The sequence below is a fragment of the Etheostoma cragini genome, chromosome 13, assembly GCF_013103735.1.
Source record: "Etheostoma cragini isolate CJK2018 chromosome 13, CSU_Ecrag_1.0, whole genome shotgun sequence".
NCBI classification, from domain to species: Eukaryota; Metazoa; Chordata; class Actinopteri; order Perciformes; family Percidae; genus Etheostoma; species Etheostoma cragini.
The window spans coordinates 22,621,166-22,637,915 of record NC_048419.1 but is presented as its reverse complement, the minus strand read 5'-3'; the positions used below and the strand labels follow the sequence as shown (position 1 = coordinate 22,637,915).

The following is a 16,750-nucleotide window of genomic DNA, read 5'->3' as shown; positions in this document are numbered from 1 at the left end:
TTTAAGTTACTTCCGCAGTGGTTGCACTTTTCCGAACCGGATGCTCTGTCCATCAATATATATACGGTCTATGGTAGCACCGCAATAGCAAATGTAAGGTGTACAGATATTGGGCCTTAGCTATGTATCAACAGTTCTTAACAGGGCCTCATCATTTTATAACAATACTGTAGGATAATTAAATATAGGTGCGACTTCTTTGTGGTTTTCCAATTAGAAGGCTTTTCACATGTGAAAAATGATCTCCAATAATTCCTTCAAACTTTCCGTTGAACTGTTACTGAACAGTTGATGCCAAGTTACTTCACCGCGGCAGCATAAAAATTAACCAGCATTCTTACCTTGTACTGGAGTTATAACACGAAAAAAAATCCTCATCTCCAAAACATCTACCAGGAAAAGTGTGAACCCGAGGCTGCAGTACTCAGCTCCCTTTGCGGCTGCCCTGCTGCTGCTACTTGGCTAACAACATTAGCTCCCTCGTCGTCTTTTGCTAGCAGGTCGCTCTGGGACTGTGGAGGTGGAGAGGTGCTGCTAGCTTGGCTAACAACATTAGCTCCCTCGTCGTCTGTTGTTAGCAGGTCGCTCTGGGACTGTGGAGGTGAGGTACTGCTGCTACTTCTTTCAGTTAAAGTTGCTGAGTTTTCTGCCACCAATCTTTTAGGCTTTTTAGCCTGTGGTTGATTTATAAAGAAATCGAAAATGCAATTTTGTGCCATGGCTAGCAAACTTCTGTACTGTTGACCCGCCGGGAAAGTTCCCACAACTCTCTTGACTCATCAGCGTCAGAGGCACGCACTCTTGGCAAAATCGGCACATCAATTTTAATAAATTGTGTTTTTCTCTTACTTACCAAATTGTAAAAGTATTACATTTAATTTCTAATGGAAGGGATTAGGTTTATATTAATAATCATTTTAATAAAAGTAAATGTTTTTTGTTTTGTTTCTTTAATATGGCTGTAGTTGTTTTTCCTTTTGCTAGGGGGTGTTGCAGCACCCTCCGCACCCCTAGTACTCAAGGCCATGCTGAGAGAGATGCTAATTTCAGTGTTATTACCAGCACAGGTGATACTTTTGTTCTTTTGGCGTAGCACCCCCCTGAAATAAATGACCCCAGCCACTTATGGTACGTCACATACTTAATCCAAGAAGCAATTTTTTTAGCAAGAACAGTCTTTAGGCTTTAAAAAAATAGTGAAAAACCTAGAGAGCATTTTTCATTTTCTTAGCGACAAAGTATGAAATACTACCCTTAAACAGTTAAACAAGTTACGGTATGTTTGGTATTTGATGTAGTCCCACGGGAACAGCACATACGTCAGTCCCGAGACTAAAGAAGTGAAAGACCATTATCCATCTGGAGACATCCCTTAGATATTTCTGGTAGACTACATCATTCCTCAAATGAGTGCTGCGGAAGAACACCATGGAAACTCGAAAGTACTGTAGCAAAGTCACTTATTATACAATGGTAAGAACTATTCCTGAGGAGATTAAGGAAAGAAATGACAAGGTACCACAGTGAGAGACAGGATTAAAATAAGGGAGGAACTTGGAAAAATTAGCTATGCTGGCTAGCACTGGATGTGCAAAGCTTATTCAGAATCCCTTTTTCCCCATGTTTCTATGCCATGTTGGGTTGGGTTAAAGTACTTTAATCTGTTTTGTTCTAGGTCCGTTCTGGCCTGGAGTAAATTGGAAAGACAGTAGACAAAAAGTTTTGCTTTGTAGTGAGAGGCTTTCTCCTTTTTTTCCAAGCTGTCTTTTCTGGGTTTTTGCATTTCAGTCTACCCCATCAATTAGTACCTCTGTACATCTTCACTTGCATGGAAGTTACACATTGCAGAGCATGTGGCAACTTCATAGAGATAAGAATGACTGCTGCAAAATTACAGGACAAAGATTCAATGTCGTTTAAAAAAAAACCATCAGTAATTTTACCAATATTATAAAGGTATAGGGCATTTCAAAACAAATTAAATCAGTCAGCAACATAAAAATCACATCTTACAGTGAATATGCAGTGCTCCAGTAGAGATGTGCGGGGATGCCAAACCAGAAACACAATGTAATCTTGGTGCCAAGAATTGGTGCTGCGCATCAAGACTCTGTCAACTAGTGACTGATGACAGTCAGGAGGATTACCCCATTCCAACGACCAGGCTCGACTCCCGTTTTTGTAATTCAATTCTAATTCATTTGTTTTTCACTACTCGGTTTGGATAACATTACTGGGATATCATTTCAAATGACTCTGACAAACAGTATGTGGAAACCTACTGCCATATGCTACAGCCATCTTACTTGCAGCTCGCAAGAAAGATGGTAACAAGAAAAAAAAGTCAGTCCAGAAGTTTCTATGTTTGAAAATGGAAAGCAAGTCCTCCTGAGGTATAGTTGTGCCCAGTCTCGACTCCAGTGTACTGTATAATGACCTTAGATAGGTTAGCCAGTGCAGTCAGCAGCAAGCATGATGAAACCGAAGCAATGCCCTGCTTCCAGCGTACAGTATGATCAATGACAAGAAAGTATCAGTATGTCAGCCAAGGACTGCACAGCATGCCAAAGGAGGACACATGCTCCCAGAGGACCTTGCATAGGGCTGTGCGATTCAATCGAGGCAGAAGAGGTTAACATGCCCCGTTCCACATAAGGAGACAACTTGTGGTGTCATTTGTCAAATTCATGTTCTCCTTCACTTCTCAGACAGTTATCCCCTTTAGTAATCTAACAATCTGGATGTTATAGGGCTATATTTCCATAGTGTGGGTGAGGGTGACATAACCATTTGCGGTGTTGAGACAGTCACAGATATTTAGTATCAAATAAATGCATTTCATTGTTATTGGATAGCAACAATGCAATTATCAGGATTGCATTCTAGCTTTTAAAAAAGAAAATCTGTGTTCTACATAGACTTTATAGCTGTAGCTAATTTCCAAATCTTGTCCATTGTTGGGCTTTCAAATGAATTACACAATCTGAAATGCATCCTCAGTTATAAAGATACAAATAAACTATATGCCATGAATATTCACCACTTTTACGATGGCAGTCAAATTGGAACATCTGATATAAAATGTCTTTTTATTGACATTCTAATTAACTAAAATTAAGTAATGCAATCCTTTTTGGGGTTTTTTATGGATTGACCTGTCCCTACGTTGTGCCTTCTTCAGAAGCAAGAGTTAAAGGAAAGAAGTGCCTCTCATCGCCTTTTTCGAAAGAGGCAATTTGTGCGAAAACATTGATACATAAAATATTGCATCAGAGTTACGACTATGTAGCTTCTCCTTGCTTACCATGACATCTATGAGCCACCAGCTCACATAGGTGTGCATTTTTCTTTCCATGATTAAATATTACTCTTTGACATTTTAACATTGAAAATGTCCCTTATTAGATAATATTATTATATTTATAGAGATAACCTTTAGAAATGATAGTACCTCAGAACCAATTAAGCCTTATTTTATTATGAATTTAACTGTACATCCAGGATGACCAAAAAATTCATCCCATCATTAATAAACACTGGAGGTTCAATGTAGTTATAGGGATCCTACCCTTCTCAAAATAATTTGGACAAGGTCACACAAAACTAACTTTTTGCTCATAGTAAATCTGGAAATTATTCTTGGATAAACAAATGAATTAATGAGCCATAGTTCCAAGGACACACTCTTAATGCCGTCACCAGGAGAGGCCAGAGCAAACCCAGCTAATTGGCACCAGTGTTCAAAGTTGCACAATAAAGGCAAGGCATGGTAACATATGCTGCAGTTAATAGGGTTTAGCATGTGAAATAACAGCAGTGGTGAGCTCATGAGGGGGGCAATTATGACAAAGCTGTGCACTTCCTAGATAACCGTCCGCCTGACTCAATCTGGCTAAGCCCCAAGGGAGGCAGCTCGCAGCAGCTCCAGAGTCTGCAGAAACTAACAAGAGGAGGAGGGTGGAGAGGAGAGAACGCAACCACATAAACAAGCGTCTAACAAGCTCTGCACACACTAATATCGAGCATGTGTAATGTAAAGCCATCTGGATTAGAGAAGACATACACAATGGACACACACACACACACACGCAGAAGAGGGTAACATTTCATTTAAACCCTGAGCCCAGCAAACCCAGATTGTGATAATCCTAATGACATCATCAGCTGTAGTGTTTTTTTCAAACTTGACAAAGTTCCTGTAAAGCTGCAGGAGAAAACAACTGTTCACAGGAATGGTTACTAGTAACTGTAGCCTGGCAACGCTGGACTAATTTACAAATGCGTATTAGTCTGCAACCTCTCAGTTCCTTTACAATTTCCAAGGGCTTTAACAGTATGTTGGGCGATGCTAAGCGCCGGATGGAGCAATGGTGCTGCGGCAAAATAGCTTCGTTTTGGTGGAACATGTGTACGTTCCAAGGTTGTTTTATACGTCAACAGAAAACTCAGATAGGACAGATAGTCTAGCTAGCTGTCTGGATTTACCCTGCAGAGATCTGAGGACCAGTTAACCATAGTCCTCAGAAATCAACCAGAGTTTAAAATTCCATCACAAACCAAACGGAAAATCATGTGCATCCGGCTGAAATGAGGGACATCCGGCAGAATTTCGGGCGGCACCTGAACAAACCCGTAAATGAAACATGGTTGATATAGACTAACATTTGGATGATAACACCCAGGTTATCCAAAGTTTTTTGAAAGAGAAAACAAAGATAATAAAGTACAATTATTACTCAAACTGTCCTCTGTAAGCATTGTCACAGTTTATAAAATGAAAGTTATTCTTATTTGTAAACATAAATGTCCATGTTTCTATATATATAAATATATATTTCATTATTAATACAAATATGACACTATTCCTGAATTTGATACAGGTCATGTAAACAGCATAATCCGGACAGCTATTTAGAATAAGCCGTTTTTTAACAAATATAGCAAGTTAAGATTAAGACATGTGGAAAATGATTTGTGTTTTAGAAGTGTTCTTTGGTCATGTATACACGCATTCAGACTATGCATCTCAATCATGGTTTTTACTGGTCTGCTCTGTGCCAGGGCTGTAGTCAGCCTAGTCGAGTCCAAGACAAGTCCAAGTCCAGGACTAGTCAAGACCGAGTCCAAAGAGGTCCAAGTCTAAGTCAAGAAAGAGTCCCAGTGAGAGAAGTCTGAGTCCAAATACTAACCAGTCCAAGACGACTCAGAGACAACAGAAAAGCATCCCAAGTACAACAGCCCTGCTCTGTGCGTTGCTATGGTTGCTATACACAAACCAACAGGCAACAGTTTGGAAAAGCTGCAGACCTGATGCAGAAGGACAAACCAATCAAATAAACTTTATTTCAAATCAACTTTATTTATAGTATGAAATCACAACAAGAGTCATTTTAAGACACATTACAAATGGAGTAGGTCTAGACCACACGCTATAATTTACAAAGACACAACAATTCCAGTAAGTCCCCCAAAATAGCTACGCCGACCTTTTCAAGAAGCTGGTTATAAGAATGGAAGAGGGACACTGTATTCACACTGTCAAACGAGACCACCACCGCTGGAAAACTTTGAAAAAAATCGTATTTTGCACAGCTACATGTAAGCGAAAATATTAGTGGAATATTCACTTTCATTAGCCAAACTTAGTCAGAATATTGTCTTTTTTAGAATAAGGGAAAAAACTGGAATATTATGTGCAAGCAAACGTCAGGCACTGGCAAGATTTGTAATTCTTGCTTTTGTTGAAGACCTGAGTTGATTGACAGATAACACAGATGTTTGTGAAGTTAAGTGCAGACACACCTCAGAATGTATTTGTCACCAACGATGGAAGCGAAACATTAGGTGATAAACGTGAGATTCTTATTTGAAATACTTAAAATACAAAACCTTAATTAAAAATTAGAACTGAGCAAGAAGTGTCAAAATGACTCCAAAGCTAGCTCCAGCTGTGACTCATGAACATCCCATTGCAAGATCCTCACAACAGGGTTTTCACACTAAATATCTTCAATATAGCTACTACTATTTTTGCCAAAACAGGTTTGTAGTGGTTAATGGATTTGAATACACAGATTTGCAACTCATGTAAAACTGCATTAGGGCTGACTTATTGTTCTCAGTGTAAAGGTAGAGCTTCAAAGATGTACTGTAACTCCATTTGAAAAAACGTAATGCCACATTCCACAATGATGCTGACCACTTTACAACTTGTTATGTTTGATTTTTTTAGTGACCTTGCAGACTACATGGGAACTTTATCTCTCCAACTCCAATCAAAGAAAAATGTAAACGTCTATCCAAGGCCATTATAACTTGCTAGAGGGTTAAAATAAGATGCAGGCTCATGGAAATATAGTAAAACTGATTTATATACAAATATGCACCATGCCAATTTTGACACAGGACTCCTCTGGTCGGGTACAATCGCATGGTCAACCTTAAGGACTTTGTCATTTACACTGATATTTTGTTTCAAATGGTAAACAGTGTCAAATTAATGGGCTATATACCAAATTACCAAAACCTATTTAAATCTATAATCTGAGGTCTGCGACACTACTCCAGCCTAACTGTTCTGACCCCAGAGGACAACTGTAACAGATGAATTTGCAAGGACTCTGATTGTCTACTTGTGTAATCCATAATGTATAATGGTCACATAGCCTCATGTGTAGCCACTTCCTCTCCAAAGTTCATGGGCCGCTTGCAAAGATACTGATATGCAAATCAGCATTTGATGTCCTTTTGTAACTTCTACTACCTTTTTTGAGCCACCAATATGTACTTTTGTGGGAAGAGGTGAACCAGCACCGAGAGCATGCTAATGGAAATAGTGGCCTGGTAGCTTTTTATCTCTTTTCTCAATCATTCTCTATGCCCACTCTAAATGCAGCAAGTAATACATTCAACCTGCTTCGCCCCTGGCACACCTCATTTACTATCATTTTGATCACAAAGTCAGCTCAGGCGATACATGTGGAAAACAGGGCACATTTGCTGGAGCCCCCTCCAAAGGCAACAGCCAGCTTCTCAAAAGTACAGCCGCCAACTGTCAGGCTCCCATGTCCGTGTCACAATTTTTCCACAACCATTATATGTGTGAAAAGATGGAATTATTTCCATAGTTTCAGCGGGCCCTTTCCTATGAAATAAATAGTTTTTTTTGTGGTAGTAGTATTAATTTTAACTCACAAAGATTGTGTCCTGTGTGTTTTAATCAGTACGTAAACATACAATGATTCACAACAGTTTGCGGTTTCAGGAAGAATTAGATGCTGGGACTATTTTTTTTGAAGAGTAACAGTTTATCTACTCGCCTAGCACTGACATGTCTCCGGTCATAGAGTGGGTTGCCAGATATGGTTGGTGAGCAGAGGTGTAGGTGTCTGTCTCTAAACAAGCACACTGGTGTCAAACTTTGCAACCTGAGTGTAAAGACGAGACTTGGTGATGCTCTGAATCGTCACTGCGACTGTTTGTTGTCTGCTTAAGTGTGTGAGTATATGTCCAATTGTCCTTCGAATATCTTGAAATCTTTTGATCCGATCTACTTCACACTTGGCAGGTGGTCATGGTGTAGTGCTGGGTATCCAAGGAACTTGGCGTTTTGAATTTGGGGCAGTTTGGACAGCTTTTAATATATCAGCCTCTGAACACCCACTCAGGTAATTTCAATTATTATGGCTCATTGGATCGCTGCGTAGGTCTAAGGTTGGCCGGAGCTTTGATGGAAATTTATTAGGTCACAAATCTTTTCCAATAAGAATGACAAAGTTGTCCTAACACGTCTAACAGAGTTAACAAGAGACTCAGGTAGATGTCAATAAATACAGTCACACCCACACAGTCTTGGGAAGAGGTCAAATCAGTCAAAATAACTGAAAACATCTGTGTGGGTGTCCATGGCCTTAAGACAAACTGAATTAAACTAGAAAGCGCAAATTTGAAAATAATAAAAAAATAAAAACAACACGAAGAAACATCTATTACTACCTGGAGATGTGATGTCTACACTGGAAGAAAATAGGCGACACACCAAATCTGTAGATGTATTTCAAAAGTAAATTTAAAAAATCACAAGGCCCATTGGTGGACGAGGCCCCAGATAATTGCTTACCTATTCCATTCCATGGTTATTATCAGAACAATGTATTTCAATTTACTTAATGTCTGTGCAAGAGAGAGCTTTCAACTCTAATTTAATGCTTGATAGTTTCATGACTAATAATGCCTCATATTTCAATTATGATATTTTGTCAAGTTAAATTTGTTTTTCCAATATAACAAGTAACATTTCTTCTTTCAGGAAAATGTAGTAGAACCATGTTTTCCTCTGGAATAGAAGTACACAGTGAGTTTCATATTCAGTGATATGAGGGCGTTCTGTAAGTTATTTGGGGGTATAATGGTTCTGGAGAGAGCAGCATTACAGGAGGCCAACGGGCACTGGGAATAATTAATTCTGCATTGTTTGTGATCAAACTGGAGCATAAAAATATAGAAATGATCATTGACTGGAAAATAACGCATGCTGTTTTAGTTCAGTATACGGGTAAAACTGCAGTCTTAAACATTTTTTGTGTCTCAATCATGATCTCAAAAAGGATAAAGATTAGATGAGATTTTCTCCACTGAAAGAAACATCACTGTCAGTCTAATTTAAGCAAACATCTTTTTTTTGCCCGCCGCTCTGTGTGCACGGACAACGCTGAGGACTAAAGGGCAAAATCAAAAAACAAGCACACCAAAGTTCCCAGTAAGGCAATAAATAGGAATAAAGTTGTCAGGGGAATGAATAAAAAAAGATCATGGGTTTCAAAACATCAGACACTTTCAATGCAGCCCTACTCGCACGCGTCAATAAAATAACATTAAAATCTACGATTTAACACAAGCGTTTTGTTGACTAAAGATGATGAAAATCCAATTCAGAGCATTAGCGTTCAACATCCTGGAGGGATCCCACTCTGCAGATAAAGGCTTGGCCTTATTGATAAATCCTTCAGATTCCATGCTGCATTCATGTGGTTTTGGAATTATCAAAGAAAGATTTCTTGACTGGAAACATTCCCGTAACCGCCCCATCTTGTTGGAACAATAACTCCAAAAGTCAACAAAAACCTTGGTACAAAACTTATTAAGTTGATGTCATATTATGCAGAAATATGCAGGGGTGGAAGAAGTATTTAGATCCTTAACTTAAGTATAAGTGCTAATACCACACTCTAAAAATACTCTGTTAGAGACACACTGTTAGAAGTAAAAGTCCTCCATTGAACATGCTACTTAAGCAAAACTATTTAGTATCAGTAAAATTAAGTATCATTGGCACAATGTACTTACAGTGTTAAAGGTAAATGTATTCAATGCAGAAAAACAGCTCAAAACTAAGTGTTTGATGCTTTTGAAGTTTCAGCTGGACATGTAGGCCGTTATATTGTTGGGTAGTTTCATTTATAATAAAACATCTTTTATAAACATTATACGTTTTGTGTGCAGAAATCTCAATTTGTAGGGTAACTAGTAACTAAAGCTGTCAGAATAATGTAGAAGTACAATATTTCTTTCTTAAATGTAGCGGAGTAGAAGCAGAAAGTGCCATGAAAAGAAAAGACCCAAGAAAAGTACCTCACAAATTTTGTTTAAGTATAGTACTGTAGTAAAAGTACTTAAAAGTTACATTCCACCATTGGAAACATGACGGATGAAAAATAATGTTGGGTTAATGGTAAGAAACTTTTGAATAAGTTATGTATTGCATATGATTTTTTTCTTAATGTAATGTGTAATGTATGTTGTAGCCGTCAGTTGATGTCCACGGAGAGTCATCGAAATTAGTTCGAAAGGTATTCATTTGCATAAACCATGATATCAAGCGTGCAGTTTAAGGACTCTGAGCAATGACACACAACACTTCTAGTCTGTAGCGTCCATGTTGTTTCCACATCACGACTTCAAGTTCAAGAACACACAAAGTCAAAAGAAATGACTTCCAAACTCAGGATATGGGATAATCAGAGGAGCCCATGAATGCACCACCAACACACTTCTGTTGTAACTTTTCCTTTTAATCTGTGCAGAGTTACACTTGAACGTTATAGAAAGTGCAATGTGAAGGAACAAACACCAATGCTTCTTTTTTTTAACAGTGTTGTGTTTACAACAAAATCAAATAAGCCCTGTTTTGCACACAACTACAAAGTACCTGAGGCAAATCAATAAGAAAGCTGAGAGATTTCATTAAGGGAAGAGCCCTTGTGGTGACTCACTAGGAGAGCCAAACTGATCCAACAACCTGTCAAGGCTTTGTAGTCGATTACAGCGGGGATTCCAGAACATTATTATGGGTTCAGGGGTCAAATTGTACACCCTGATCCCATCTGTGGGGACTTGCTTTAATTTGAAAGCACTTTTGAGCTGATTGCGTTCCTCCTCATTTCTTTTGCACACCACACAACTCGGAGGATCATGATCTATACAAAGCACAGAGTAATGTCTTTTAACACCCAGAGCTATTTGTCAAATAGGTTTACAAGGTATAAATGGACTATGGTTAACTGCTCCTCAGATCTCTGCAGGGTAAATCCAGACAGCTAAGTAGACTATCTGTCCAATTGGAGTTTTATGTTACACGACTAAAACAACTTCTGAACGTACACAAGTTCCTTTCCGAGGCTAATTTGAAGAGGCGCCGTGGCTTTGCTCAGCGCTTGGCACCGCCCGTGACGATTGTGATTGGTTTAAAGAAATGTCAATAAACCAGAGGGCTATTGTAAAAAAAACACAATAACGGATTAACTTGGGATATTTCAGTTATCCTGAATAAAACCTTGACTTGGTTGTTGCAGAAAAGCAGAGGCACCTAAATTATTATGGGGATTTATTCTGTGCAGCTAGCCTGCTCCCGACTAGGCTAACGGCCAGGATTTATTAATCCGGACTCCTTTTCTTCACTCATTAGTGGTTTTTACCTTAATTTTATTAGCCTCCATTAAAATACAACCAGTACATGTTGCTGTTCAGTTAAGCACTGTTATTTTTAAAGTTGTGACTATTATTTTCAAATGGGGTCATTTATGAAGGACAATACACATAGTGCTATACACGTGTTAATGGTTCAATGGCAGACTGGTCAAGGAAAAATACACTTTTAATTGTTTTAGTTGATATATTTCTTTTAATATTCTTTAACAAAGGATCATCTGTGTTCTTTTTCCATGTGCATTTCATTTGGCATTCTTAGCACACAATGTGAGTTCTCTCCAGTGAACTGGGTCTATAAAATGGGAGGATTGAACAATTATTATAGATTTTTTATAAATGCACAATCCTCCCTAATTATAGTCTTAGTTCACTGGACCAGTATCTAGATAGTTGAGGCTACAGTACATACATGTAACAACAGGACATCTTAAGTGTTTTTGACCTCATATTTTGTGGTGGGGGAAGAATAATTGATGAATACTCTTTTCATTATAGCAGAGGTTTTATTTTGTCTTTTTTTTTTTTTACAAATATTGCGTTTCACTTTGTCATGATTCCACAAGAAGCTGCAGCTCACTCTGTAAAGTATACGCAATGCGTATTCTCCATTTTAGCATCAGTAAATTTGTGACAGACCTTGCACTCTGTTAAAGGAAACCGTTAATGGCCATCTGTCCGAATGACTAAATTATGGCTCAACCTTAACGCACTAAGCCAGGATGCAAAGACTGGACAAGGCAAAGCCTCGCTTTACCGGTTATCCTGGATTTATAAATTTACGGATATAAATACATTTGTGCTATACCCCCTGAGCATGTTTTTCTCCCATCCCAGAATGCTGTGTTGACCAGCCAGATCCTCCTCCGCAGCTCTGTGGAGCAGGGTTTGGCAATAGGAGAAAAATGCGCCTTGCCTGTGAAGTAGACCAGAGCAGGTAGCAACAAGCTGCGGTAAAGTTAGACAGTTTCCAGACGATTCCAGCAGCCTTCATGCTGAACAGGAAGTCAAAGAAACACTTACATCCTGTTAGGGCCGATTCTGATTTTAAAAAATGTTATCAGACACATACTGTATATCAGCTTATACACAGTGTCCATTTGTTTTTATTAGGATACAATAGCAGTTAAAATGCTAAACATGTGATCTGTTGCTGATGTCAATAAACAACAGACTGTATGTGATTGTGATCTGAACAGATTAAGCCTCCGATTTGTTAACGTCACCATCAGCCACACAAAACATGTTCTGTACAGAATAAGCCTTTAAATCATACAAATGGCAATTCAATTTCCTCTGATTCAAAAACAATAAAAAGACTAAATAAAACGTCATCATTTTGAGTCATTCTGAACCAATCAGCTGTTAAATCAGCTGAGAGGCCGGCATTTCCCCGCCTGGGTGTGGCAGTCTGTGACTGCGCTGCCTGCGTCTCAAACCTGCCTTGATCTCGTAAGATTATCGTTACCCATTTGTTTGTCCGTGTGTTTATGATATCAGAGCAAGTTGGGATACAGTTGGAAACTAATCGAACCAGCATGCAACGGATGTCGATCGCCGGTGATTGATTCTGCTCTTCTCAATCAAGCCTAATGTGAGACTACTCTCCCTAAGCAGAAAAATGCCAGTACTGGACTCCACGAATATCTTTCAGCAGTGGGTCTACCGGATATTTCTAAATTACATAAATCTGGAGAAAGCTAGACAAAGTTTGCACTCATTTACACAATAACTAAAACTATGAGGGGCTTAATTCCTATCAAATACCCCTCAAATGCCTTAACAAAACACATACTAATTATGTACAGTACACACAGAAAACCCCCATGGTTTGGTTCTGTCTGATGATGTCAGTGATGGCATCATCATTACCATAAATACGCCATGCTACTGGGCTCCTGCGCAAACATTTCTGCTAAATGGACCAAACAAAAGGACAAAGGTGAGTATGAAGAAAAAACTATTAATTAAATAAATACTATGTAAAAAGAGCAATGTGTAAAATAAGTATTGACAATAATGCACATAAGCACAAGGGGCATGTGGTGAGTGCATCACCCACTTCGTCACATCCACCATGACATTTCAGCATTTTGCATGAATTAGCTGAAATCAGCACTTGTTCAGCGCTGTATTCTAACAACTGCTACAAATACTTAGGTAAAATGACTAGTTTGTTAAAAGTACACAATGTACACATGTTTTATTCTTACTGTATGATATGTTGTATAATATGTGTTGTATTCTTGGTTTCTGATGTGAAGCACTTTGGATACCTGCTGGTTACTGTAAACTGCTAAACAAATAAATAATTTTTCCCCAGTAACGAGAGAAAATGTAATTTATTACCTTCGCCTGTTATGTTTCACTCATAACAAATTATGTGTAATTAACATTTTCAATGAATTTGCAAAGCACACTAATCAATGTACACTCAAAAGTGCTTTAAAACACATGATTAAAGACATTATGTAAGGAATGAAATCAAGTATGAGGAGCTAAAGTTGTAGTGTTTAGGTTTCTTAATAACTATGGCTCCAGTATCTGTTCACGGTTTAAGGAAACCAAACACAGAAGTTGAGCATGAAGATATTTCCAGTGCAGCTGCAGGTTGATTGTGACAAACATCAAAGGCAGAGGTCATACCAAAGTGTCAGGCCCCAGTATCAAACAGTTATAACTTCTTTTTAGATTAAAAATGTTGCACTTACATGATCTGAGGGTGGATTTCTCTTTAGGTTCTTTAGTTCAGTTGGCAGCAAGTGTGTCATCTCCTGTTAGAGTTCCGAGGAAAGCAAAAAACAGAAAGAGGCAGGAAACCACTCCATGGCACTATTTCACCCGTACTTTGTTCCTTTTTTGGTTTTGACAGAAAAAGCTTACAAATGTTTCAATTGTACATCTTGGGTAGAGCCACCTTCTCTTTAAAATCATTTAACATACTAATTGTGAGGTAACACAAATGACACCTGGATATTTGTCTGTGGCATTTGTTATTTACGCTAAAAGTCTCCTTTATGGTGTGTTTCCATTGTCAGCGTCATTTCCCCGCATTGAGTCGCCCACTCCTCATTTGCATAGTTGAATTCAGCCAACTTTATGCAAACAATGTGTGGCTGACTCGGCTCGTCGCCTTTCAACAGCTGGCGAAAATCAGATTTATCTGAATTTTAATTTGACCTGTTGATCTGAATTGAAGACAGTATAAGCAACTGCTTAGCCTTCTGGCTTAAAATGTTTTCGGAAACACATTTTGGTGAACCATTTTCAGAAAGTATGATATTGTATTCCAACCGAGCCTTACCATCATGGTCGGTTTTGATATTCGGAGCAGCCAGCCCCACGTGACTTGTTCGTCCAATCAGCTGCAGCCATTGCAGCTGTGGGAGGGTGTACACTGTTTTCTTTGCTTGTCAATGGGCAGATGTACTAACTGACAAGCGGCACAGGGACAGACAGTTAGGTTTAGGAAAAGATCGGGAATGGGGTTATGAAATGTACAATTCAGTGACACAGAGGACACAATCCACAGTCTCCTGGCTGAAAGTCCTGTGTTGTTTGACCCACCACCCCAACCAACCTCCTAATGCAGCATTTTGGTCTATACTTCTCGCTACGGTCGTCACTTTTAATACTATGTCATCTTAAAGCACTATGGTTGCGCTGCTGCTCTGCCCATTGCATTCCATATATACAATGAAGGGTGCTTTTTGTGTCGTATCTGATGCTGAGAGCCACTGTTGGGCCTGCTGCTGGTAGCTGTCTCTGCTCTGCCCCTCCCCTGTCTGTCCTTAATTGCAGGAGTAAAGCCTGGTGTGCAGGAGTCAGGGTTCCAGCTTCTGCTCATCACTAATAACCTGCTTCAAATAGCCGGTCAACCTACCAATCTTTTTCAGATCATAGTCAAGGCGACCGCGTTAGTCTCGCTGCTGACTCTACCTGTTTGTACTAGTTTTTTGTGATTTTGGCTTGCTCTGGTCATTCTTTCTGCCACGGGTCTGTGAACCTGACTCCTGCTCACCAAACTGGATCTCTGGATTTCTTGACACGGACCCTCGGAAACACAGTACCACGCACACTCTGTACCCCGGATTGCTATAGGATTTGGACTTGGCGTTTCCCTGTTGCATTCCCTACTTGGAATTGGAATAACATTGGAATACACCTGTTAAACTGTCAATGTCTCTGCATTGTCTGCATTTGGGTTCAACATAGTTTCACACTTAACAGCCACTGGCCAAGCATCCGTATTTTGTGAGTTTGGAGTGAGAACGGGTTGGCGGTATCGACGTGTACTGTGGAATCATCTACCGCCAACATTAAACATATAATGTGTGCGTCTCATTTTCTAGAAAAAACAGAAGGCAGAGCAATGCTTGAGCTGATTCTGATACATGAGAAGATATTGGCTGCCTGATATATTCTTAACCTAACCCAGTCTTGATGTATCATGTCATGTCATTATTAAGAAACTCACTTTTTCTTTTCAGGAAATAACAGTCACATCTGAGGATTTGCATGCTTGGACCCAAAAGTGCCGAGGGGAGGCGAGGAGGCATTAAGCCAGTTTAGGTTTAATGAAATAAAAAAAGGCTTACACCAAAAATGTGTCCTGAGGCAGGCAGGTAAATCCAAAAACAAGATCAATGGATGATTCAAACAAATTTCAAAGCACACTGGGAAACTCAAAACCACCTGGAACCAATGAGACACAGAGAAAAGCAGGGAATGCATTGAAAGCACAGGGACTAAATACACCAGATAAGGAGGTTACTAATGAGGGACAGGTCACCTGAGGGCGGAGGAACAGGTGGAACACATCAGGCCAATCACAGAGACGGGAAAAAACAAGGCAGGAACTGAAACAGGAAAAACAGACTCCACAAAGTAAAACAGGAAACTGAATCATAAACATTCACACAGAAAATATGAACATGGGTAACATAACACACAAAAAAACATAAAACAAATTAACATAAAACCAAGAAAAAACACACAAAGGAATGAATAAACACAATGGCCCTCATTTATGAAATGTGCGTACAACCTAAAATAGGTGTAGAACTGGCGTACGCCGATTCCTATGCAAAGCAAGGCATTTATCAATTTGAACGTTAGATTAGGCTGCGAATAAATCTCACGTCTGGTCTGCACTCGTGTACATGAGTTTTTGAGTCAGTGTGGGTTTGCGGTGCAGCATGTGACAGGAGAAGGACAAGTCATCAGTTGATCACTTATTGATATTGGAAGATCTCGCTCTATTAGAAGACCTCTATGAGCCGAGCAAGTGCACACGTAGCCTACACACAGGGGCCATGGTGGAGGGAGGGAGGGAGGGGGCTCTACTATACCCGCCAGAAAAAGTCTGCAACATTGTTTTAGCCTGTGGGGTTCTGCCCAACATTGCGCAGGAAAACAGGGCGCCATAAATGTAGGCCTAGTGACGGAGCCAGCTGACCCGATGCCCAGAGAGCAGTTTCCAGCACAACGCCAACTGGGGCTACACAAAGGAGCCAGGACATTACTCCTTACTTTTAAAAGGTAGAGTGTCATGTTTGGAAATTAAATTCAATACAGAAAACATGACGATGCACAACATTTGTATTTATTCCTATTCTTATATAGGTGTTTTTTTGTCTTTTAAGGTGTCGTAGTGAATGATTTCTTTCTGCCATTGACTGACATATTTCAGCTTGTTTTTCCAGCCCCTCTGCTGTCAGGAGACAGGGTTGGCGTGGTGGTCTATCATGGGGGGAGGGGGGGGGGG

The 16,750-nt window shown here is 39.5% G+C and overlaps 3 long non-coding RNA genes across 3 annotated transcripts in view; 1 reads left to right on the top strand and 2 right to left on the bottom strand.

Moving 5' to 3' along the window:
* LOC117955369 overlaps positions 1-5,719 on the bottom strand; it is a 16,931-nt gene extending 11,212 nt beyond the window's left edge. The window contains exons 1-2 of the long non-coding RNA XR_004659032.1: positions 5,643-5,719; positions 4,457-4,463 (exon numbers count right to left, since the gene is read on the bottom strand). This is a non-coding gene — a long non-coding RNA (uncharacterized LOC117955369). The remainder of the gene's footprint in view (positions 1-4,456; positions 4,464-5,642) is intronic.
* Positions 5,720-9,166: 3,447 nt separating this feature from the next.
* The window catches only part of LOC117955368, a 12,832-nt gene continuing 5,248 nt past the window's right edge, over positions 9,167-16,750 (bottom strand). The window contains exon 3 of the long non-coding RNA XR_004659031.1: positions 9,167-9,238. This is a non-coding gene — a long non-coding RNA (uncharacterized LOC117955368). The remainder of the gene's footprint in view (positions 9,239-16,750) is intronic.
* Positions 15,543-16,750, top strand: part of LOC117955364 — a 4,091-nt gene continuing 2,883 nt past the window's right edge. The window contains exon 1 of the long non-coding RNA XR_004659027.1: positions 15,543-15,555. This is a non-coding gene — a long non-coding RNA (uncharacterized LOC117955364). The remainder of the gene's footprint in view (positions 15,556-16,750) is intronic.